Below are 24,261 nucleotides of genomic sequence, written 5' to 3'. Positions count from 1 at the left end.
CTGCCTGGGCCCCTGAAGCTCACGGGCCCCGTAGCAACCGCTATGGCTACTACGGCGGTAGTTACGCCACTGATCCACACTATGAATTATTGTTTACAGACTGCCAAGGAAGTTAGATGATCATTAAACTGTTAGTATTAGGTTGGAAGGCAGTCAAAAGGAATCTGTCAGCTGTTCAGCTACAGACAGTATTGCCCATGGAGAGCTGTATAAAAATACCTTTTTGTATGGTGTTAGTAGCAGAACTGTAAAAAAAAAGGATTTATATTCCAAGATTGTAGTTGGACTTGGAAGATCGGTTAAGATTGTACTGCACCAGAGCCCTACAATCTTGAAATATAAATGCTTTTTTAACAATCCTTCTGTTAATAACAGCACACACAGGTTTGGTTCCGCATCTCTATCAGCCTTCATCACATGGAGAAGCATGGAACTTGCAATAAGTGTTAGAAATCATAAGTAAAAAATTACATGAAGTGTATAGTCTGTGTTGTGTGAGCACTGAGGGTTAACAGCTTCCCTCCAATGTGCACAAAGGGCAACATGAGGCAAAGAGTGAGACAGAGAAAGTTTTGTAGAATCACAGAATGGGATGGAGGCACTGATCTTGTACTTTACTATTCTGTGAATGAGACACCTGTGTCCACAGCACTGAAAACACTCTGCTCTGCTACATACACACAGAACTGTCACATGACATCTCCCTCATTCCTCTGTGAGCGGGAAGTTCCTCCCTCTTTCACAAATATACGGTTCATAAGAGTTACCAGACATGGCAAGAGACCTACTAAGTATAGAGCCAGAATAAACCGAGGACGGTATAAAAGAAGCTACTGTATATACATAACAAAGATAATAAGCTACGGTGTTAAATCCCAAGAGCTACTGAGTTGTGACTTTTCTGTAAGAAATATGTAGTCAGTGAGATTATTTTATAGATATTTTGTCCTTGTTGCTACAATAAACATGTTTAAAATTGTCTGTACTCCAAAAGACATTTATTATTATGGAGAACATTCATTTTGCAAGTGATAAGTACAATTTCTTTCCTTCTAGCTATAAATAATTCAGGACTAAAGCCAGCATTCTGGAAATATGCTGGCAGGAAAGTGTTGGCATATCACTTACATCTCTCTGAATTTCTCAGAGAGGTATTGAAAATGCATGTCCATACCATATATGCTTATATAAGTGATTGATTTTTTTAGTCTATAGTCCTGTTACATACACTTCCATTTAAAAGGAACCTGTGACCAGATTTGCACAAATACAGTAAATCCAATGGTAAGTTCCCATACCACTATTCTAACTATTGCCCACACTGTTTTAGCTAAAAAAGGCATGGCAGGGACTGGTTGACTGGTTGACATCAATAACTAGAACAAATCTGCTCTCAGATACTTTTGATAAATCTCTCCCATGGTTCCTATCCCCAGAAAATGAACTTTGTAAACCTACCTGGCACCCTGCTAGAAGGAGGTCACAAGGCGAGTCACAAGGGGAGTGTGTTATTCATGAGATTCCCTGTGTGACACAGTCCATTTCTCAGAGATCTCTTTCTTCCCTCTTCCTTCAGCTGACATCATCCTCTGCTGTACTCTGCTCTGCCAAAGTGAGGGAAGAAGAGGTAGATGGGAAATGCTGGAAACAGTCGCTGAGTCACACAATGACTTGCATAAATAACACATGCCCCCTTGCTCCTTCTGGCAGGGTGCCAGACACAGTTTATTTTATGGGTATAGAAACTATGCATATACACCCTGTACCTTGATAATGTAACCACATTGTCACCCCACAAAACTAGATGGATAATAAAGTAATGTGTCTGCTTAGTGAGGCCCCGCCCACACCCTGGGATTTTACACTGAGCAGCCGGGGGAGTGATAGGAGCTAAACCAGCGATAAAATTGAGTAACATTGTAAAGTATGGCATTAAAATTATCTTTATAGCGTTAACATCACTAAATACAATAATCTATATAGACTGTATTACTCCCCTAAAATGATTATTTTAAAAAAAATCCAAAAGTATTACATTTCTTAAATGTGAAAATAGTAATGCTGATTTTCTGCATATGGTCTGGAACTGTAAGCATGTGATTACATTTTGGGAATTAGTTCATGCTGAGATATGTAAGATCGTGGGTACAGGCAGTCCCTCACTTGATGTTGGTAATTTACTGATCTTTAGCCTAGGCTACTATAAACAGCTATAACAATTATGTTTTATTGTTAATTATGGTTCTTATGACAATCCAACATTTTTAAAATCCAATTGTCACAGAAAAATAAAATTTGTTTCATGTGGGGTATTACCCTACTTGTAAGAAACTGCACACCAAAATCTGAGATAAATAATTCCATAAAGAACCTCCATTTTGTTTTAATTCTTGTGAGATGCTTGAATGGTTAACAGGTTTACCAAAGGCTGTTTTGAATAGATTTTAAAAATAAATAAATAGCACTTTTAAACCCCTTTTAAAACTGAATAAGCCTTTAAAATATTTGAACCTGAAATTTACTCTGGGAAATCGGTGTTTGAACTGTAAGCCTAATAAAATAACATTTTAAAAATGATGTAAACATAAAGCAGACATATATATATGTCCTATTTGCACATCGTCCGTGAAGAAATTTATAAACGCCATGACAGTGACCAACTTCAAATGCTTATTTCTCCCTGAAACACAATTCATGTGTCATATTAAACAGGATATTCTCTCATTTTATATTCTATCCATTGTGTAGGGATGCTTTATAGAACCAGAGAGATTTACTCTTAAAGTTGTAGTAAAAAAAACTACTATGCGGCTTTCTATTTTTGAGAGTTACTTTAACTTTAAAGGGGTTTGCCCATGACAGCAAATTCTAAAATGTTAATACCCCAGTGATGTTAACATAAAAAAAGATTATTTTTTAACCCCTTACTTTAAAATTTTACAGTTTTATTGATTTTTTAGCTCCTATCATTCAATGATGGTCAGTGTAAGATTTTCCTGCGTGTACGGGGACTCTCTAAGCAGACACATTGGGGGTCATTTACTAAGGGCCCGATTTGCGTTTTCCCGACGTGTTACCCGAATATTTCCGATTTGCGTCGATTTTCCCTTTATTGCCCCGGGATTGCCGCACGCGATCGGATTGTGGCGCATTGTGGCGCCAGCATGCACGCGACGGAAATCGGGGGGACGTGGCCGAGCGAAAACCCGACGGATTCGGAAAAACCGCCGCATTTAAAAAAAGAAATGTGTCGCTTACCTTCACTTGGTCCGGCCCGGTGAAGTTGAGTGCGTTCAGATGCTTTTCAGCGCAGCAGCGCCACCTGGTGGACGGTGGAGGAACTAACTTGATGAATCCCGGCCGGACCTGAATCCAGCGCAGAGAACGCGCCGCTGGATCGCGAACGGACCGGGTTAGTAAATCTGCCCCATTATGATCCCTGAAGTGCTATGAGATAGTGTGTGGTTACATTATCAGGGTAGAAGGTTTATATAAACTTTCATTTAGCTTCTGAACATTGTATTAGTATTTGACACATAGAAAGAGAAAAGAGACAGATCAGAGATAAGATGATGAGATCCATACGTTGCATATAACATTCTCAGGTCATTCTGCTACATCTCTGCTCTGCCCCAATATATTGTCAGATCTGATGTGCCCCTCCCCCCTCCCCTGAATAAAGAACTTGTCTGTAGCTTGTAGCTTTACTCTACACATTGTTATGTGTTGTTTGTCGGCAGGAAGTCCGTGGGTGTGTGAGCTCATCCTGGAATCCAAGGGTGGGGGCTAGAGGGAGAGAGCAGAGAGGAGCTTACCGCAGTGCAGCATCAGGGAGAAGAACAATAAGTCTTCCAACCCTAAAGTCAGAAGATACAGGGTCGGAAACCAGGGTCAACTGAAATTGTGCACACCAGGACTGATAGAGACAGGTTGGAATTATATCTGTGAAATGCTGTATTTTTGTTAAAAACAGTGGATTAGAGAATGTGTTATTTTTTATTATCCTGAGTATATTTAAGAAACTTGTCTTTGTGGGAATATCCCTTTAAGAGTGGATATCTACGGTTCTAGGAAGCATCCATGGACAAACCAGATATCATTTTAAATGGCGTATTCTTCTGTTTAATATGACATCAATTGTGTTTGTAGGTGATATAGGCATATGAAGTGTGCCCCTCCAGACTGTCAGCTGAGAGCAAAATGTAGAAGCAGCTGCAGTAAAGAATTAGCTTACAGTTTGCAGAGTTGCATAAGTACATGTAGCTGAACCTAGGAAAGGTTGATGGAGTGATGCTGCACATATTAGTTTATTCAGTTTTACTATTTATTAAAAAGGGATGTAATGAATAAAACTATCCTATCAAGTTAAAGTCTCACCAGTGGCGTAATCATCTGCGACCCTACGACCAGGCCCAACAAGAGAGGGGATAGAGAACCAATTCTATGTGTCTCATTCAGACATACATAGCATTGATTCAGCGGCACAGGCAGGCACGTCCCCGTGCTCTGCATGCCTGTGTTTACTATATGGCATGGTCATGATGACATCATCACACCGCTGCATCATACACTGTGTGTGTGGGCAGAGTGCAGGGACGTTGAAAATGAAAAGTCTGGCGGGGTAGAGGGGGGTTGTTCGCCAGACCAGGGAAGGAAGGTAAGTATTACGTTTAACCCCTGCTGAACAGTATTTTTTTAAGGGGTGTGTATGAAACTCCTGCTAGACAGTATATTATTATAGAGGGGTGGAATCTCCTGCTGGACAGTATTTTTGTTCAGGGTGTGTGTGTGGAGACTGCTGCTGGACAGTACATTATTATTGGGGGGTAGGTAAAAACTCTTGTACAGTATATTAGAGAGGGGGTGTGGAACTCCTGCTGGACAGTATATAATTATGGGGGGGGTAAAAACTCCTGGAAAGTATATTATTAGGGAGGGGGTGTGGAAACTCCTCAACAGTATTTCATTAAGAAGCAAAGGGGGAAGTAAATCTTGGAAGAAAATAATTGGGGTGGGGGGAATCCTGAACAGTATTTTATTGGGGGGGGGGGGCTCCAGAACAGTATATCAATTTGGGGGAGGGCTCCTGGAAAGTATATAATCGCAGGGGGGGGGGGGGAAATCCTGGACAGTATGTCATTGGGAAAGGAGGGGGTAGGAAATCCTGGACAGTATATAATTGGGGTGGAGGGGACTCCTGGACAGTATTTCATTAGGGGGGCTCCAGAACAGTTTATCAATGGGAGGGACTCTTGCACAGTATATCATTGGAGGGCAGGACAGTATGTAGGAAGTGAGGGGACAGGAAATCCTGGACAGTATATAATTGGGTCGGGGGGCTCCAGGCTCCAGAACAGTATATCAATGGGGGGGGGGGGGCTCCTGGACAGTATATATATGGGGAGGGGGGCTTCTGGACAGAATATCATTGGGGAGGGGACTCCTGGACATTATATCATTGGGGGGAAACTCCTGGACAGTGTATTATTAGAGGGAGAGGGGAATGGGCCCCTGAACATTATATTAACTGTATTAACTAGTTAGGTCTGCTATGCTACATATTACTACCGCACTGCTGACTACATATGGATTGGTGAGGGAGTCTGCTCTGAAGGTGTGCAGGTTTACATATAAATTAATTGGGGGTACTGCTTTCGCAATATTAATGAATGGGAATAAACATAAATTAATAAGAAGATATTGTTGCTGTATAACAATTAGTGGGTGCCGTTTATAAATTAGGAGAAACTTTTTATCTTTGTGATGTTATACTATAAGTGACTGTGGTTCTTTTAGGAGCACAGTTCTGCCTTAAGCTGCCTGGACCTGAAGACGTCTTGTGGTGAATTCTGTAGCAATAAGTAAGGGCCAGGGAAGTTCTGTAGTTGACGGAGAAGAATTGTCATCTACGAAGAGCAACCAAGAAGACGACCAGGACAGAGGTAGAGGGGGATATTTATCATACGCTGGCGCTCGTGCTGCAAATTCACAGCCTGATACATCAAGAGGCTTCTGCCTCTTGATGTATCGGGGCTGCTGGCAGCATAGCGTTTATCCTACGCCAGACATGTATGAAAAGTTGCCGGCAGCAGCAAGTGCGCAGGCGTGGGGATAGTAACGCCCCGCGCCGGCCCACTCCCGTCCGGCCACGCCCTCCGCTCGGCCGGCCACGCCCCACTGGCGTGAAGGTGGCGGAGCATGAGCAAATAATCGCAAAAGCTAGCAATAAGCTAGCATTTGCGATTATTTCAGGGCCTCTGCGCCACTGGCGTTGCGCAGAGGTCCTGATAAATACCCCCCCGGAGGTCTAAGGTACGACTGAGTTATAAAGTGAGATCTACATCTCCCTTATGACAGACCTGGTGTAGATTTTGGGTCCTTTATAGTTATGTGCAGTATATTCCCAGCTGGTGTATATAAGAACTGCAAACATTGACCTGGACATTAAGGCACCAATGTCTCTCGGTCACAAAGACCGATTGGGTAGTTTGGGTAGTTAGAGTAACTGTACGAGCATAGCATTTAGAAATCAGAAAACTGACAATTTTTCAACATTCACCAAATTTCTATTTCAAAAAGTGCATAAAATTTCAAATATAGCATTAATGTGAAGTACAACAGGTCATTAAAAGAAAAAGGGGTGTAACTAGGAGAGGCAGGGCCCCATAGCACACTTCTCAATGTGGCCCCTCTCCCCTCAGAAAATTCACATAATTGTATACTGTCACGGCGAGGACGCCACTGCCTCGTCACGTGACTTGGGGTGTGACTGTATGGGTTAGCACTCCAGCAGTCACACAGCTAACCTCACTTTACAAGGCTATGAGTTCGCAGACCATATAGGGACCAAAATTAAAGTGAAATCTTTAATTACAAAAGGTTGTTCAGTGCGTCCAAAAAGATGTTGAAAACAAAACAATTACAATATAAAATGACACCCACAGCAAAACAGTTATAGAATAAAAGGGAGAAAAATAACAGAAACTTACAAATTAAAGTAAATCCTGATTCCTTTGAGGTGGGAGAAATATGAAACACTCAGCTTGTCCAGCAGCCTCCATAGAGTGAACAGTATTTCCTGCATATCACAATGTTTCATACATTTACTATTTGGTTCAGGTTTCAGAACCTCCCATTGATTAATTAGTCCACAGGGTCATTTAGGATTAGGCAAAGTGTTAATGAGGGGGAGAGTCCAGGAATATGCAAACAGTTCTTTGTTTCCAAGTCATGATGCAGGGATGGGGATAGGTGTGGAGAAGAGATGACCAAATGTCTTTTGATGTCACCACAGAACATTCTGCAAGTCAGAGCTTATGAAGCTGTAAAGATCTCCAGGATGTTGTAAATGTTCAAGAGATACTAATTGTCATATTATTCAACAGTTCTACACACTGAATATAAGTCCTCCCCTGACATATACTTACACATTTACCCGACATTTCTTACCAGAGCTAACATTTCATGCTGTGTATCGTGAAATATGTGCATATACAATGTGCAGCATGTATATAATGTTGCACAGTCTCAATTTTTTCTTGTATCAGGTATTAGGCTGGGACCCCTGACACTGTGGGCCCCAAAGCAGCTGCTATGGCTGCTACCACTGTAGTTACGCCCAGTCTGAAATAAACTCTGTAAGGTAAAGTGTTCCAAAGTTAAAACTGCATATCGAGACACGTAGCAGATATGAAAAAATGTAAAAATGAGATGTGTCCTTAATTAGTAAATGAAGCATGTTGAGAGACCTTAAGGAGAAAATATGAGACCCAAAATAGGACGCAGCATAAGGACAGTATGTGAGTAAGGATCAAGCAGTGTTGAATTCCAGTATTACCAAGTCAAGCAAGAGGTGTCCATGTGACATGGGTGACACTACGTAGAGGCTAGTGATCATCACATAACATCTACAGATACTAACGTAGTAGCTGAATGTAAGTCATGAGCTGCAGTTAAAATCAGAAATCGATGGCACCATGAATCATCACCACAGACTTTCACTGTTCAACAAGTACAGTACAGAGGGTCTCTGCAATTTCATTAACAGATAAGAAATCTGGGACCTACGGTACTAAAAATAATGAAGAAAAGGAATGAAGAAAAAGAATGGACATTAAAAAAATTTAGAAAACTAAAGAAAAAAGGTATAATGAGTTCCCCATGCTTCCTAGATGGGGAATGAACAGGTTTTATATATAGCTTATAGTGGAATGCAAATATTTAACACATATTTAGCTGTGTACAGAATATATAGCTTATAGTGGAATGAAAATATTTAACACATATTTAGCTGTGTACAGAATAATCTGTACATCCTAGATGGGGAATGATCATGCTATGAGCATGTTATGAGCAGATTATATTGCAATGAACATTTATTACATATATTTAGCTGTGTACAGGATTCCTGTACAAAACTTAAAAAAAAAAATTATATTTTTTATACATATAAACATTTTGAAAACTGGACTTCGCTTACAATGTTTCGATTTCTTAGTTTTGTCATTCTCTTTATATCTCCCAACACTATTGCTAGCAAAATCACCATCTTTGTCTTTGTTCCTTCTTTTTGTTTTTTTGTTCAATAATTTGTTTGGATGTTTCAATATACAGGACTCAATTTAAAGGTTTAATTAGAAAAATGTCATTGACTCATACTATATGGTATTTATTGCATGTACAGTACATCAGTAATTCCTAATTAAACACTATAAGGTCCCCTGCACAAGAACATTGTTTTGGGACAGGACACAAAAGTGGCACAAACATTTCATAAATACCTGTACAAGCTCCAAAGATGTTCTATCAGGTGCAAAGTTACACAAAAAACTGTCGCAAACACCTTAATATATCTGGTCCAATGTATTAGCTGACTGCTTCAGCCGCACATTTTATAACAGCCCCCATTGCTGCCTCTGTTTGCAACTCATTCTCTATTCTCTTTTGTTATCTGCATGTGAGCGGAACTCAAAAGCCTAAAACACATTGGCCGCAAACATGACAACTTGGGTCCATTGTTTGTAGCTTGTAATATGCACATGTTCATATGCATGAGGCCTAAAATCCATACTGTGAAAATGTGTTCACTGTCCAGCTCACAAAATTTAGTACACAGCTCTATGTGTTGTACATGTTCATTCCACTATAAACTTCACAAATAGCCTGTTCATTCCCCAGCTCTGTGGGCACATTACTTACCGAGGGGCTGTGTGTGGGACATTACTTACTGGGGAGCTGTGTGTGGGACATTACTGGGGGGGGCTGTGTGTGGGACATTACAGGGGGCTGTGTGGGTACATTACTTGCTTGGGGGATGTGTGGGCACATTACTTACTAGGAGGCTATGTGGGCACATTACTCACTAGGGGGCTGTGTGAGGCACATTACTTACTGGGGGGCTGTGTGGGAACATTACTTACTGGGGGCTGTGTGGGGACATTACTATGGATCAGTGTGGGGGACATCACTGGGGGGGGCTGTTTCAGGGACAATACTGGGGGTAGCTATGTGGGGGACATTACAGGGGATAACTTTGTGGGACACATTTCTTGGGGTACGTTCACACGTGGCACTAGGACAGTCCTCGGTTTTATCTCACATGTTTTCCCATGAAACACATGTGATCGGTAAAAAGCACCTGGTTTTGTTTAAATTCAAAATAAACAAACGCAGCCTTACAGTATTTGGGGGGAGTGTTAGGAGCAGCAGCAGGATAACACTCTCAGGGAACCCAGATGTAGGGACAATGAGGAACATAAGACGTGGTGATGCCTAATGGAGAAGATGGAGGATGCGTCACCTGCAGTCACTGGATGTAACAAGTAGTGATTTCTCCTGTGTTGTCTGCAGCCGTATATACCAGAAGTTGTTATTGGCACAACCACATGTGAGGGGATTACCGTATTTTTCGGACTATAAGGCGCACCGGATTATAAGGATGAAGGACCACCAGGTGGCAGACCTGTGCACAGTTCAAGGCAGCTGTTGTCTGTAAGTATGGTTTATATAGAAGGCACACTGGACTATAATCCGAAAAATACGGTATGTACAGGAGTGGGCGTTACTTAAAGTGCAATACATATTGGGGCCCGTGCCTTATTCCTTTGTAACGCTTTAACATATCCAAAGGATTTTGAGATTGAAGTACAATGTGTGACGAGAAAACAAAGTAATAGAGAAATTTTGATGATATCTTTTGTGTTTAGTTATGAAAAAATAGAAATTTGGCAAAAATTTCTAAATATTATTCATTTTCAAAGTTCAAAATTTCCTGCACCCAAGTAACTTTATAACTAATATTTCCCAAATGTCTGCTTTACATTGGCGTGGCTTTTTATACATACTCTCTCTGTTCTAGGTTGTTAGGAGGTTTAGAATTGTGGGTGCAATTTTTTTCATTTTTATGAAAATCATGAAAACCCTTATTTAGAGGCACCTGCTCAGCTTTAACCCCTTAAAGACACAACCATTTTGTAGCTTAAGGCTCAGTCCCATTTTTTGGATTCTGACTTGCGTCGCTTTATTTGGTATAACTTTTGAACACTGTTACTTATCAAAGCGATTCTGAGATCGCACAGCCCCGACACGGGTTTCGCTAGTAGTTTTTTTAAGGGGACTCCCCTTGAGAAAGCTACTAGCGAAACACATGTCGGGGCTGTGCGGTGCATGGCTGCTGAGTTGGTAATGTTATTATATTCCAGGTTTTCCTATTGATATTTATTCACATGCTTTTCATGCCTCCATTTAGTGACTGTATTGTTTGACCTGTATTACTGAAATCATTATATCTGCAAGGCATGCACTGATTTTAATATAAACATTTGTTTCCATTGCTCTGCTTTTCTATGTAACTATGTCTATAATAACATTTATCATGTTATATTTGTAAATTGAGATTTTCATTATTTGGTTCTATCTTTTTGGGGTACAGTATAATTAGAGTAGCGGATACATTTACATTTAATGTAGTGCCCATATCCCCTACTTTATTATTCTTTTGGATTGACTTGGTAGAAGTGTATTAGTTGGTTATAATCCAATTGTGCCCGGGGGGAATGGAGATTGCTGGGGAACATCTCTTCGTAGGGTCTAACAACATCGTTCTCGGTAACTGATTTAAACCGTCGGGGGCCCTTTTCACGTATTGGGGCTAGAAAGTTATTCGACATCCCCGGTGGGGACTCCGGTTATTGGAGTCAGGAGATGGTCAGGAGCAAATAGTAACGTGGACCCAGAAGATCGATTCAATGTTTGCATCACTTGAGCAGCTATGTAAGGCAAATTTTTCAGGGGGTGTGAGACTGCAGTATACCTACTAGACCAGGGGAGGGTCGTAAGAGGTGACACAAACAACTGTTCCTCCAATCGGACCCAGAGCTTGTGCTCCCTATTGTGGAACCAGTCCAGTACTCTTGCTAAGGAGGAGGCAAGAAAGTATCCTTTAAAGTCATGTAGTTCCTAATCCCCCTTGTTTTCTACAAATCTACAATGGATATTCGAGGATGAGTGGCTGCCCAGAGAAAGCGATTGAGGATATGGTGCGCTTACTGAAGAAAAGTTTGGGAATTGGTGGAATGGTCTGAAACAGGTAAAGAAGCCTGGGAAGCATTTTAATAAAACCCACCTCTACCCACCCACGAGATTGTTTTAGTGGTCCACTTGGCAAGATCCGTTTTGATTGTCTCAAAAATGGCCCATAATTGAGCTGATACGTTTGTGTGAGGTCTGACGGAATTCGGATCCCAAGATAGGCTATTGCCTCCTTCCTCCACGTAAATGGGTATTGGCTACTCAAAGTCTGGCTAGTCACGGGATCAAGTCCAACCCCTATCGCTATGCACTTTGACAAATTGATTTTGTGATTGCTGAAGAAGCCAAATTTGTTTATTGTCTCCATTACTGCAGGGAGAGATGATATAGGGTCAACGAGATAAAGTAGAACATCGTTCACAAAAGCAGAACATTTATGTGTGGTTCCCCCTACTCTCAGCCATGTTATGTTCGGGTTATTGCGTATTGCAATGAGCAGGTGTTCAATCACAAGTGCGTATATCAATGGGGATAAAGGGCATACCTGTCGTGTACCGTTATTGTAGAGAGATTAAATATGCACCAACATTAATCCCAACTCGGTGACAGCGCCAGGAATGGTGCGGCAGATTGCTTAGCATGATGGATCATGGAAAATGTTTTAAGCGTGTTGTCTCTTGCTTCTCTAGAGGGTATAAATCCTACCTGATCAGGGTGGACTAGGGAACCCACAAGGCGAGACACGCGGAATGCTATTAATTTAGCATAAATTTTCACATCTGAATTTAATAGGGAAATCGGTCTATATATATAGGGTACAATTGGTGACCCTTTCCCTCTTTTGGGCTCATTGTGATATGGGCATGGAGGAACAAGGAGAGGAGAGATGTAGTAGGGGAAATAGAATTGAAAACATTCAGTATTGCACGGGAGATTTCTACGAGTAGGGATTTATTTAAAAAAACGCTTTAAACCCGTCAGGACCAGGGCTTTTGCCCACTGGTAGGGATTTCACCACCTGTTGTAGCTCTTCTGGAGAGAAAGGGGCTTCAAGTTGCTCTACCCCCCCCATTGGCTCTCAGTTCTGGATAATGAGCAAAAGATGGTGCGACTGATACAGGAATTTTGGGAGCGAAATAAAAGGAGCGGAGACCCGGTGAAGGTTTGGGATGCATTAAAAGCCTACCTGCGTGGTATTTTCCTCTCAGAAATAAACTGGAAGAAAAGGGAATTTAGACAGAAGGAGCTAAAACTAAAAAGTGACCTAGATCTTCTCCAGGAGATATGGGCGACAACGTCTGTGGCTGCAGATAGGGATAAGTTTATTCAGGCCCAATCTGCTTATAGCTCTTTTATCACAGAAAAATCCCAGCATAGAGCTTTCTTCTCAGGCTATAAGAACTATGTAGAAAGGGGCAAACCGGGTAAACTTTTAGCTAACCTCCTTAGGAAAAAAGTAACCAAGGGGTTCACGCAATTCTAAACTCTACTGGAAAACTCTAACATGATCAGAGTGCAATTCTTGAGAGTTTCAGACTATTTTATGAGTCATTATATGACTCTAAAGCAGAGTACACGAACAGTCAGCTGGACAGCTACCTCGATCGGATCCCTCTTCCTAGTTTTTCAGAGGAGCAGAGTGCATCACTAAATGGACCGATTGGCGGATTCTGAACCTGGACTGGATGGTCTCCCCTTTGCTTTTTATGGAAAATATCATAAAGTTTTGTCCCCTATATTAGAGGTGGTGTTTGCAGCTGCATTTATGGATGGGGCGATACGAGGTTCAATGACGGAGGCCGCCATAGTTCTGATTCTTAAAAAGGACAAGAATGAAGTTGACATGGGTTCTTATAGACCCATCTCTTTATTGAATTCTGATAAAAAAAATTTAGCGTTAAAGATTCTTTCCGCTAGACTAAAAAAAGGTGATCTCCGTCCTTGTCCATCCGGATCAGAATGGGTTTATCCCATCAAGGGGAACTGAGTACAATCTGCACAGATTATTTTCAGATATGCAGTTGGGGACTCATGGTGACCGCTCCATCCTGTCTTTAGACGCAGTTAAAGCATTTGATCGGGTGGAATGGCGCTATTTATGGAGGGTGATTTGGTAATTTGGGCTCGAGGGGTGTTTACTAAGTGGGTTAAGATAATGTACCACTCTCCAATAGCAAGAATGTGCGTAAATGGTTTACTTTCCGAGCCCTTTCAGCTACACAGAGGGACCCGACAGGGGTGTCCCCTCTCCCCCCTCTTTTTTGCCCTATTCGTGGAACCCTTGGCTATTTAAATTCGGGAGGCAGATCGGATTAGGGGTTGGGGAAGCGGGGGAGAGAGGGATAAGATATCCCTGTATGCTGATGATATCCTGCTGACTGTGCAGAGTGCAGACAACTCCATTCAGGAGGCTATTAAAGTTGTTGATGACTTTGGAATCTTCTCAGGGCTAAAGATCAATTGGGGGAAATCTGTCCTTCACCCTATAGACAGAACCGGAGAAGTGGAGGGGGTGCCAGTTTCTGTTTTTGGTAGAAATGACTCCTTCAAATACCTTGGAATCCTGATTTCTGGGGATCTTTGAAGGTTTGTGGATTTGAATATTACCCCCCCAACTAGGATGAGAAGTAATATTTTGGGTTGGATAAAAATGCCTTTTTCTAGAGAGGATGGGGTGGGGATAGTAAAAATGTTCCTCCTTCCGCAATTCCTGTACCCTTTATCGGTATCCCCTGTCTGGATACCTAAAAAGTTGTTTATGACCTTGGAGGGCTAGTTAGAGATCTGATATGGGGGAAGCGGCCGGCCAGGATAGGGCTGCCCTCACCTCTCTTGTAAAACAGGAAATGAATCCAGCGCTTGACCCAGGTAAGTAGTAAAAAATCCTTCTTTTATTGAAATAATGCTTGTGGCAATACAGCTTAAAATGCACGAACCGCCTGTATCTTGAGTCATCAGCGAGCTATGACAGATGGTGGTAACCTGGCTTCGCCTACGCGTTTCTAGTGTCCGCAGACACTCTTATTCATGGCTAGTGTCACAGACGCCAAGGAGGCAATAAATGCAAGTGAACCAGAAACCTCTCCCTGAAACAACAGAGAGAGAAAGAGAATCTGGCATGGATTCCTTGCAAAGAAAGAGAAAATCCGACATGGATTCCTTGGCATGCGTGGTGCTAAATATTGTCCGATTTGTATGGTTCTAAAAATGAAAGCACCTATAATTGAGTGTGATGCCATATATAAACTGTTCTTTGGCGGGTGTGTGCAGGAAACAGACAATTAAAAACAAGTGCAGGTTACTATGTTTTCAAAACGGCACCGCTTCGGTGCTATTCGTTTTTAAGCAGGGAGACATTACCTCTATAACTTGTGTTCTACTTATTATCAACTCCGTTTGGGTAAGTTTATTCTATGGTCCAGCACAATGTGGTGATGGTTATTAATCAGTTCTAATCTGTTATATTAGCTTTAACTATCATTTGAACGACCCAAGATGAAAATATCTTAATGTGGGGTTACATGCTATGATTATGGGAGGGCAAGAAGGGCGTTTATATAGTATTAGGGTCTAAGGTATTATACTGTAAACGTTTTGTAAACATCCTTGTAAACATCCCTGTAAACATCCTTGTAAACATCCTTGTAAACATTTATGGTGCACAAAGAAACTTAAAGGAGGGGAGTAAATCGCAATTTTAAGGGGAGTTGTTATTTATTCTATTGTGTTGTATAGTGTTGTCCCCATTATGTTCCTAATAGTGGAACATCAATTCGTTTCTGTAATTTAAACCCTGAGGGTATCTGGTTTGTAAATGGAACATCCAAAACGCCTCTGTCAAATAGGCGCCTTTGTATGTCGCCTCCTCTTTTTCCTAATGTTATCTTTTCTATTCCATATACCCTACAATTTTGTGTTTGTCCACCATGGAATTGATTAAAGTGTTTTGATGCCCCTGATATTATTTGTTTTTGTTGCGTAGTATTTCCCATGTCTCTTAGGTGTTCCAGGAATCTCACTTTTAATTTCCTTGTTGTGGCTCCAACATATTTCTTATTGCATTGTGTACATTCGATGATGTAAATTAGACCCTCACTGTTACAATTCATGTATGACATTATGTTGTGCTGTTGTGTATTGTCTTGATTATAGAATGTTTTTGTGGGTAGCGCGTAATTGCATGTCTTACATGGATTGGTGCCACATTTGAAAAAGCCCTTATGATGTAGCCAATTCTTCTTGTTATCGCTTTTGGGGAAACTGGGGGCTATGAGGTTACCTATGGACGTGGCCTTTCGAGATACTATGTTACATCCACTTTTCAGAATTTCAGCCACCTTGCTATCTTGGAACAAAATTGGCAGACAGTTATTAACAATTTTTTTGATTTGATCAAATTGTGGACTAAATCTTAGTACCAACGTGGGCTTGTTGTCCCTCTTGGGGTTAGCTTTTTTAAGTTTGGTATTGTGTAGCAATACATTTCTATCTTTGTTCCTTGTGATTAGTTCTGCCCTTTTCAATTGCCATGTGGTATAGCCTCTTTTGTGTAACCTATTTTTGATGTCATTGATTTCCCTATTGTATTCATCTTGTGAACTACAGTTCCTTTTTGCACGGGTGAATTCTCCTACTGGTATCGCTTTTTTTGTATGATTTGGATGTGAGCTGTTGGCGTGTAGGATGGTGTTTCCTGAGATCGGTTTGCGGTACGTCTTAGTTTGTATTTGATTGTTAGTGATATATATATTTAGGTCTAGGAACACCATATATGAGTTATGATAAGAGTGGGTGAACTGTATGTTGAATTGATTATTATTCATGTAACCCACGAATTCTGGTATGGCAGACACATCGCCCGACCATATAAACAGCAGGTCGTCGATGTATCTGCCATACCAGAAAACCGAGTCAAGAAATGGATTACTGTCGTCATACAAATGACATTCCTTCCAGTATGCCATAACTAAGTTCGCCAAGGAGGGAGAATATTTGGCTCCCATCGGGACTCCTGTGAGTTGAAGGTAAAATGTGTTGTCAAAGAGAAAAAAATTGTGCGTCATAAGATACCACAGTGCTTCTCTCATGAAGTTTTGCAAATTTTGACTGAAAGCACTGTGTTTCTTTATATGATGGTCAATGGCCTCTACAGCTATATGGTGTGGAATAGATGTATATAATGCTGTGACATTACAGCTAAGCCACGTGTACGTGTTATCCCATGTGATGTTTTGTAGGGCTTTAATAACGTCTCCCGTGTCTTTGAGATACCCAGGGGTTCTAACTGCCAGTGGTTGAAGGAGGGAATCTATCCATTCACTTAATCTCTCGTTTAGCGAACCTATGCCTGATACTATTGGGCGCATTGGTGGTGGATTGTCACCTTTGTGCACCTTGGGCAAGGCATATAAGTGTGGTACGGTAGGATTTCCTATGTTAAGGTGATCATATTGTTTTTTGCTAAGGACTCCCAAGCCCAAAGCCTCCTTGAGTAAATTAGTGAGTGTCTGTTGAAACTTATTTGTGGGATTAGAAGGCAGGGATCCATATGTTTTGGTATCTTTTAACATTTGTTGTATCCACATGTTGTATTGTTGTGTTTCCATTACTACTATGGATCCCCCCTTATCAGCCCTTTTTATCATTAGATTTTGATTATTTTTCAATTCCTTTAATGCTTTATTATGTTTATAAGAGATGTTTCTAGGCTTGAGGTTCCTACTTTGGTCTGCTAGCTGCTTCAACTCCCTTTCCATGACTTCCTGAAAGGTAGTCATAGAATCGGTTCTGGATTTTATGGGATAAAACCCTGGGTTTTTTATCCTTAGGTTGGATGTTTCCATGTCTACATTTAAAGTTTGTTCTGTGTCCAGTTCCAACATATTAATTAATGTCCTTTGTTCCATAAAGTTGAATCCCTGGAAAATGTTTTTCTCTGTTTCTTCGTTTGGTGCTTGTATTTCATGTTCTTCTTGTGTCATGAAGTGTCTTCTCAGTGTGAGACCCCGTATAAATTTGTTTATATCCAACAGAGTCGAAAATAAATCAAACGTTTTTTCTGGCACGAAATTAAGTCCTAATTTTAAAACCTCTATTTGTTCTGATGTCAATGGTTGGTCGGATAGATTAAGGACTTCTATATCATCATTTGCCAACTTGGTTGGAATTACTTCTGTTTGCTCCTGAGGGTCCGATCTGGTTTGATCGTTTTTGTGCTTGTGTCTACGTCCTCCTCTCCTCCTTCGTTTTTTGCCCGATTTGTTGAGGTTTTTTCTTTCTGATAGTAAGATAATGTTTTTTTAGTGCCTTGCTTGTTAGATGCAATGGTTTCCATATTGTTGTCTGATTGTTCTGCTTCTGAAGAACTAAAGCTTACTTTATATTTCCTTGTTGAAGATCTTTTCCTATGGCGTGATTTTAAAATTGATTTTGGTGTGTTCCATGGCTGCTCTCGTCGGCCCCATTCGTATACTTGATTATGTTGATAGTCATAAGTATCTCTCTTGAATTTATTTTTCTTCTTTTCCATGATTGTTTCTTCCATATCATTAGTCAATCTGGTTAATCGCTCTTCTACTTCTATAAACTTCTCTGATGTTAACTGTGCTTGTAACTCCTGTTTAATGGTTTGTAACTCACTTTCTGTTTCTTTTAATTTATCTTTTTCATGTGTGGTTATTAGTTTCATTAAATCCAGTGAGCATTTGCTCAATATATCGTTCCATTTTGTCACAAACTCTTCTGTGTATATATATGAAGGAATCTTTTTGATTCTAAGTCCTCTGGGGATCATTTCCTTTGATAGGTAGTTATTTAATGTTGTATAGTCCCACCAAATCAACACCTCCCGTGTGGTTAAATCTTCCCACTGTTTTATTTTATTTTGTAAGTCCATATTCGGGGGTTGTGTTTGGCTATTTTCTCCAAATATTTGAGCTAATCTTTCTTTTCTTTTGTCTCCACCTGTGGCCATAATGCTGTTGTTATGAGGTGTATGAGACGTGTCCCCTTGTTAATCTGTCGCTCTGCTGAGACTAATGATACATATGTTTAGGCGGAAAGTCTATTATAGTGTCCAAATTTTCGTGTTACAGGTGGGGGGGCTTAGACGCAACTATGGTCCTTATGCCAGAGCATAAATCAAACAAAAACATCAAGTTTCTTAGTTGTAGCTCACCCCACGTTGTCCTGGAAGTCTCGGCGTCCTCGGATTCCACACGGACCAGGTGCTTGGGTAATCTCACTTGTAAAACAGGAAATGAATCCAGCGCTTGACCCAGATAAGTAGTAAAAAATCCTTCTTTTATTGAAATAATGCTTGTGGCAATACAGCTTAAAATGCACGAACCGCCTGTATCTTGAGTCACCTCACCTCTATTGTCCTCAGGAGGATGGAGGGGTAGGGCTCCCCTATTTATTTGGTTACTTCTTGGCGGCACAATTGGCCTTCTTAGTTACTAGGAAGACCTGTAACGCCTTTGATAAATTGATACAGTTAATTAGGAGTAGTAGGGATTCCATCTTCTCTTTATTAGAAAGTGGGGAATTAAGATTTAATAATTATAAAGAAATTTGTATGGCTAATTTACTTGATAAATGTTGGGGTGCTTATAAAAAGATTAAGGAGATTGAGGGTATCTTTTGGTTCTCCCCAATATGGGATCATTTTCACTTTGATGAATTCAGATCCATTCTGATTTCATTGGAATAAAAAGGGGGTTAAGTTTTTTTCACAAATTTTTGACTATCTAGAATGAAATTGAGGGCTGATTCATTCTGCCGGAGGTGTCTCCTGGAGAATGCGGACTTTGTTCATGTAGCGTTTGATTGCGTTAAATTAAAAGATTATTGGATTAGGATATTTGATTATATTGAAAATATTTTTAACCCCTTAAGGACGCAGGGTTTTTTCGCTCATTTCTCGCTCTCCACCTTCAAAAATTCATAACTTTTTCATTTTACGTGTACAGACCTGTGTGAGGGCTTATTTTGTGTGTATCAAATGTTATTTTAACATGCCCTGTACTGCAAATCTGAAAAAAAAATTCCAAATGTGGAAACGTTTTTAAAAAAAATGCACGTGCGTCACGTTCTTGTGGGCTCAGTTTTTACGACTTTCACTCTTCGCTCCAAATAACATGCCTACTTTATTCTTTGGTTTGGTGCAATCGCAGTGATACCAAATTTATATAGGTTTTATTGTGTTTTAATACATTTTCAAAAATTAAACGAATGTGTACAAAAAAGAAAAACATTTTTTTGTCATCTTCTGACGCTAATAACTTTTTCATACTTTGGCGCACGGAGCTGTGTGAGGCGTCATTTTTTGAGATATGAGCCGACGTTTGCATTGATGCCATTACGATCGCCGCGCCCCCGAACGTCATCGAGGGGGCGGCGATCGGTTGCCATGGTAGCCTCAGGTCTTCGTTTGACCCGAGGCTTAATGGCTTCTGCAGATTCATTATGCATCACATAATTGTAGAGAAACTTTTCCTGAGTCTATAGATCTTACTGTACGGGATGAAGGGCCAGTTTGTAGAGGTATCAAGGAGGGAGTTAAGGTTGCCGCAGAAAATCAAGGAACGTACACAGATGATCTAGGACTCTTATCAGGAAACTGGTTTGACCTGAATTAGGAGCATATACATTAAAAATAGAGCCCTGCATATCTTGCATACACAACACTTGAACTCTATGCTTGTGAAATGTATAAAGGACCTGTGACTGTTTTTCTGGGAGGTTAAGTCCTTTTGCATTAAAGGAAGCAATGTTTAGGGTAGACATGTCAGAGGAGTGTAAATGTCTGCTCAGTAAAAATGTGAAAAGTGCTATTACATGGGGTTGGCGACCTGAGAAGGGGTTAATAGGTCAGAGCTTAAGTAAATAACCGGAATGCAATTAAGCAAGAAGGAACTGAGAGGTCTTATTGCAGTTCCACCTATGGGGGGGAAATGTGGCTTCACCAGGTATGACAAACCTAGTAAGATAGCTCATATACTGGTTTCGAGGTGGAGAGCCGGGTCAAGTAAATACCAGATTACAAAAATGTATGACATAACAGGACTCTAATATGGGGAGATCATGAGTATATCATTCACAGTCATCCGGCGCAACAGGTACACACTCAGCAATTCCCCCCCACCCCACCCCAGCGCTAAACAAACAAATGTCAAGAACAACTGAGGGGCATCACATATGCTGCATCAGGGGAACCATTACCATTAGTCCTCCTGGAAACATTCCTCAGATAGGTTTCTTCTAGGCTTCTGTCTCTGGGGTCATGGCGAGGCAACAAATGGAGCAGCTTCTAAATTCTACTGTGATTGCCTTTTCTGTGGCAGTTGATTATGGGCGCATTCCTGTCCGGAAGACGTATGACAGGCAAGTCCATCATCTGCAGAAAGGACTGAAGTTCTTCATGCTGTGAGAGAGTCAGGGTTTTGGAGCCTGAGCAGACTTTCAGCGCGAACGGACATCCCCATTGATATGCTAGATTTCTATTTTGCAACAGGGACAACAATGGGCGTAGTACTGCCCTTTGACGCAATGTCCTCCTTGAAAGGTTAGGAAAGAGTTTGATTGTCTTCATTTTTGATTTTTGCATGTTCTGTTCCTTAATGGTGTAGTGATGAATTCTTGGACGTGATGGATCCGAGCTTTTTGCTCGCAGCACTCTATGAGCTCTGTCCAATTCAATGGGCGAGTCTACAGGACGGTTCAGTAGGGTATTACATTTTCTGGGGGCTGTGTAGCCTCAAGCAAGCCCCTAATGCATATGTTGTTGGTGCCCGTTTCTATTTTCCATGTCATCCATTTGTAGCATAAGATGGCGCTGCTGAGACACAGTTGTTGACACTTGCTCACGAATATCTGTTAGCGTGGCGGAGACTTCAGATTTAATAATTTCCAGATCATCTACCCTTTCCTGTAACTCAGAGATTTCCTCTTGGACTTGTTGGAGATCATGATTCTATGCATCCTTATTATCAGCTTCAAGCACATCCATATCCCCTTTAGAGGGTAATAGGGCCAGTAGGGCCTGTAACTCCGGGTTTCCCTTAAGAGTATGAACTGCAAACTCAGGTGGAGGAAGATCAGAGTGAAAAGCAGCATCCTCAACAACGGTAATAGATTCTTTAGATAAGATCTTAGCTCCCTGCACAGGAATAGCTTTTGGCATCTGTGTGTTGGATGCTGCATACCCAGACAGGGCAGGAGAGGGGAGCTCTCCTCACACGCATCCAGCCAGTTTCATGGTTAGCCATGCCCCCAGCACGGAGAGTCCCGATTGTCACACCGATGCACTATCGACGCCACAGTCACTATGACCGCGGCGCCTATAGGGTTAAATAGGCAGGATCACAATAGTTGCGATTCCGGCTGTTACTGCGGTGATAGCACGGGCTCAGCTTCTAATCCTGATGTGATTCTATGTCAAGGTGCGGGAACAACCTGCATCCTATGACATAGAATCATGTCAAGGTGCGGAAAGGGGTTAAACCTGTTCATTCCACATCTAAGAGGCTCAGGGAATCCTGTAGACAGCTAAATATGTGTAAAATATGTTCTTTGCAATATAATATGGACATACCATTAGAAATGGGCAAATTTATCAAATTTCAATTCAACCCCGTTCGCTGGGTGCATGGAGAGGGCATATTGCAGCAAAGACTTACGGTAACACGCTAGCACCGATCGCGGGTGTTTTCCCTCCAATGGCCGCCGGCTTCAGAAAGATGGCGGCGCCCATGCACTCCGCCATCTTGCCGAGGATTGTCCCTCCCTGTGATGTTATCGGGGAGTGGCAATCCATCACCATTACAGCCTCGGTTTAACCCCTTCATTACAGTGTGCGATCAGCACATTTTAATGAATGAGGAAAATCCCCATATACTGCCATACTGTAGTATGGCAGTATATGATAGGATCGATCAGACAACCTAGGGTTATAGTACCCTAGGGAGTCTGAAAAATAGTAAAAATTAAAAAAGGTTAAAATATGGGGCGTGGCCTGGCTGCCGTGTAAGATGGCCGCGTGAGGAGAGTGCTCCGGCTCCACTACCGCTTAAGCAGCAGCTATCCAAGCGACCAGAGGGCACAATGCCCAGCAAACTCACCAGCGCCCTTCCCTCCTCCATGGGGATAAAACGGGGAGCCAAAGAACCGGGAGGGAGGCAGATAGGACACTATTTTCCCCCGGACCCGCCGCGCAGCGCCACGAGGAGGCAAGATGGCGCCGCGGTCCGGACTCCAGCAGGCAGCAGCGCGCCGCACAGCGCTCTGCCACAACGCAAGGCACGAGCAAGCCCCCCGTCGGGGAATAACTCACCAGCCTCCTTTGAGGTCCCGGAACGCTGGAGCCTAGACTCAGGCTCTCTCCGGGCACCAGCTCATCTCTCTCCCGCTCAAACGGAGGAAGACTGCAGCATGCCTCCACTGCTTCTTCATTCTGAGGAGAACTCGCGAATCTCGGCATCCCCCCTGCAAGAAGCAGAGGATTCACCTACCAACAGCCCAGCTAAGCAACGGGCTAAGAAGCAGGATCCAGCACAACATCATCAGGTGAATGATATTCTCTCTCACCAGTCTGATTTTTTTGCCTCATTCCAAGCTTCAGATAAAATGGTGTCTGAACACACACTTATGTCTATGCTTATGGCTTTGCGATCCTCCCTGCATTCTGATCTGTCTGCTCTCATTAAACCTATTCAAACCTCGCTCACAGAGCTAGGAGAAAGAGTGTCCCACACTGAAGACAAGCTAGCATCCTTTGTTGAATCACATAATGAGCTAGTAGATGCCCATAACGCAGTGGAGGCTTCAGTCTCATCCATTCAAGCAAAACTTATCAATAATGAAGACAGGGACAGACGTAACAACGTCAAGATAAGAGGCATCCCTGAGTCGATTCTTGCTTCACAGCTTAAACCGTACGTTCAGCAATTAACCAAATCTCTCATCCCTGACTTGGCAGACTATGAACTTAGCATCGACCGCGCTCATAGAGTGCCCAAGCCTGACAATCTGCCAGATACAATACCTCGAGACACTCTGGCTAGATTTACATTCTACCATGTTAAAGATGAATTGCTTGCACAATCCAGAAAACTCACCACGCTTCCAGCACCTTATGAACCTATCAAGCTCTTCGCAGACTTGTCAGCGGCCACTCTCCAGGCAAGGAAAGGATTTGCACCTATAACTACTATACTGAGAGCGAACGACATTCCGTATAGATGGGGTTTCCCCACTAAAATCCTAGTTAAAAGGCATAATACAATTGTAGCCATAAGTAGCATCGAAGAAGGTATAGCAACCCTGGACTCCTGGGGTCTCCCCAGATTGGATCCCCAACAATCAACTTCTTCTAGCAACCTCAAACACCTAGACCCAGGATGGAGGAAGAAGAAGAACACCTGAAGACTGGAAAAGGTGGTGGAGCCGACCTCAATGTCCTTACGTTTCCACAAGGACTATTTTCCCCCAGTGTGGTACCTATCAAAAACGGGTACGAAATCTCTTGTTTAACCTTATGTTTTTCTGTATAGTTAAAATGTTTTGTAATGTTTGCCCATACTGCTATTATCCACTATCCACTAACGCTGTCTTAAGGGTATCAATGCTTATTAAGGAAAATGGGAAAGTCCCCTTTAGCTTGTTTCTAATTATCTCCTATGGCACTATCAATACTTTCATTGAATGTTAAGGGGCTAAATAGTCCCTTTAAAA

At 41.8% G+C, this 24,261-nt stretch overlaps 1 protein-coding gene across 6 annotated transcripts in view; it reads right to left on the bottom strand.

The window, feature by feature from the left end:
- The window catches only part of FLT3LG (fms related receptor tyrosine kinase 3 ligand), a 152,573-nt gene that overhangs the window by 105,918 nt on the left and 22,394 nt on the right, over window positions 1-24,261 (bottom strand). The window contains exon 2 of one of the 6 annotated variants that reach the window (XM_072110201.1): window positions 1,459-1,604. The exons of 4 other annotated variants lie outside the window; for them this stretch is intronic. The gene's annotated coding sequence lies outside the window, so the exon portion shown is untranslated. The remainder of the gene's footprint in view (window positions 1-1,458; window positions 1,605-24,261) is intronic. One more of the 6 variants, XM_072110202.1, reaches the window with a different exon arrangement.

Source organism: Engystomops pustulosus, chromosome 6 (assembly GCF_040894005.1).
Source record: "Engystomops pustulosus chromosome 6, aEngPut4.maternal, whole genome shotgun sequence".
Classification (NCBI taxonomy): Eukaryota; Metazoa; Chordata; class Amphibia; order Anura; family Leptodactylidae; genus Engystomops; species Engystomops pustulosus.
The sequence above is the reverse complement of the archived record's forward strand: the minus strand, read 5'-3'. Positions and strand labels throughout refer to the sequence as shown.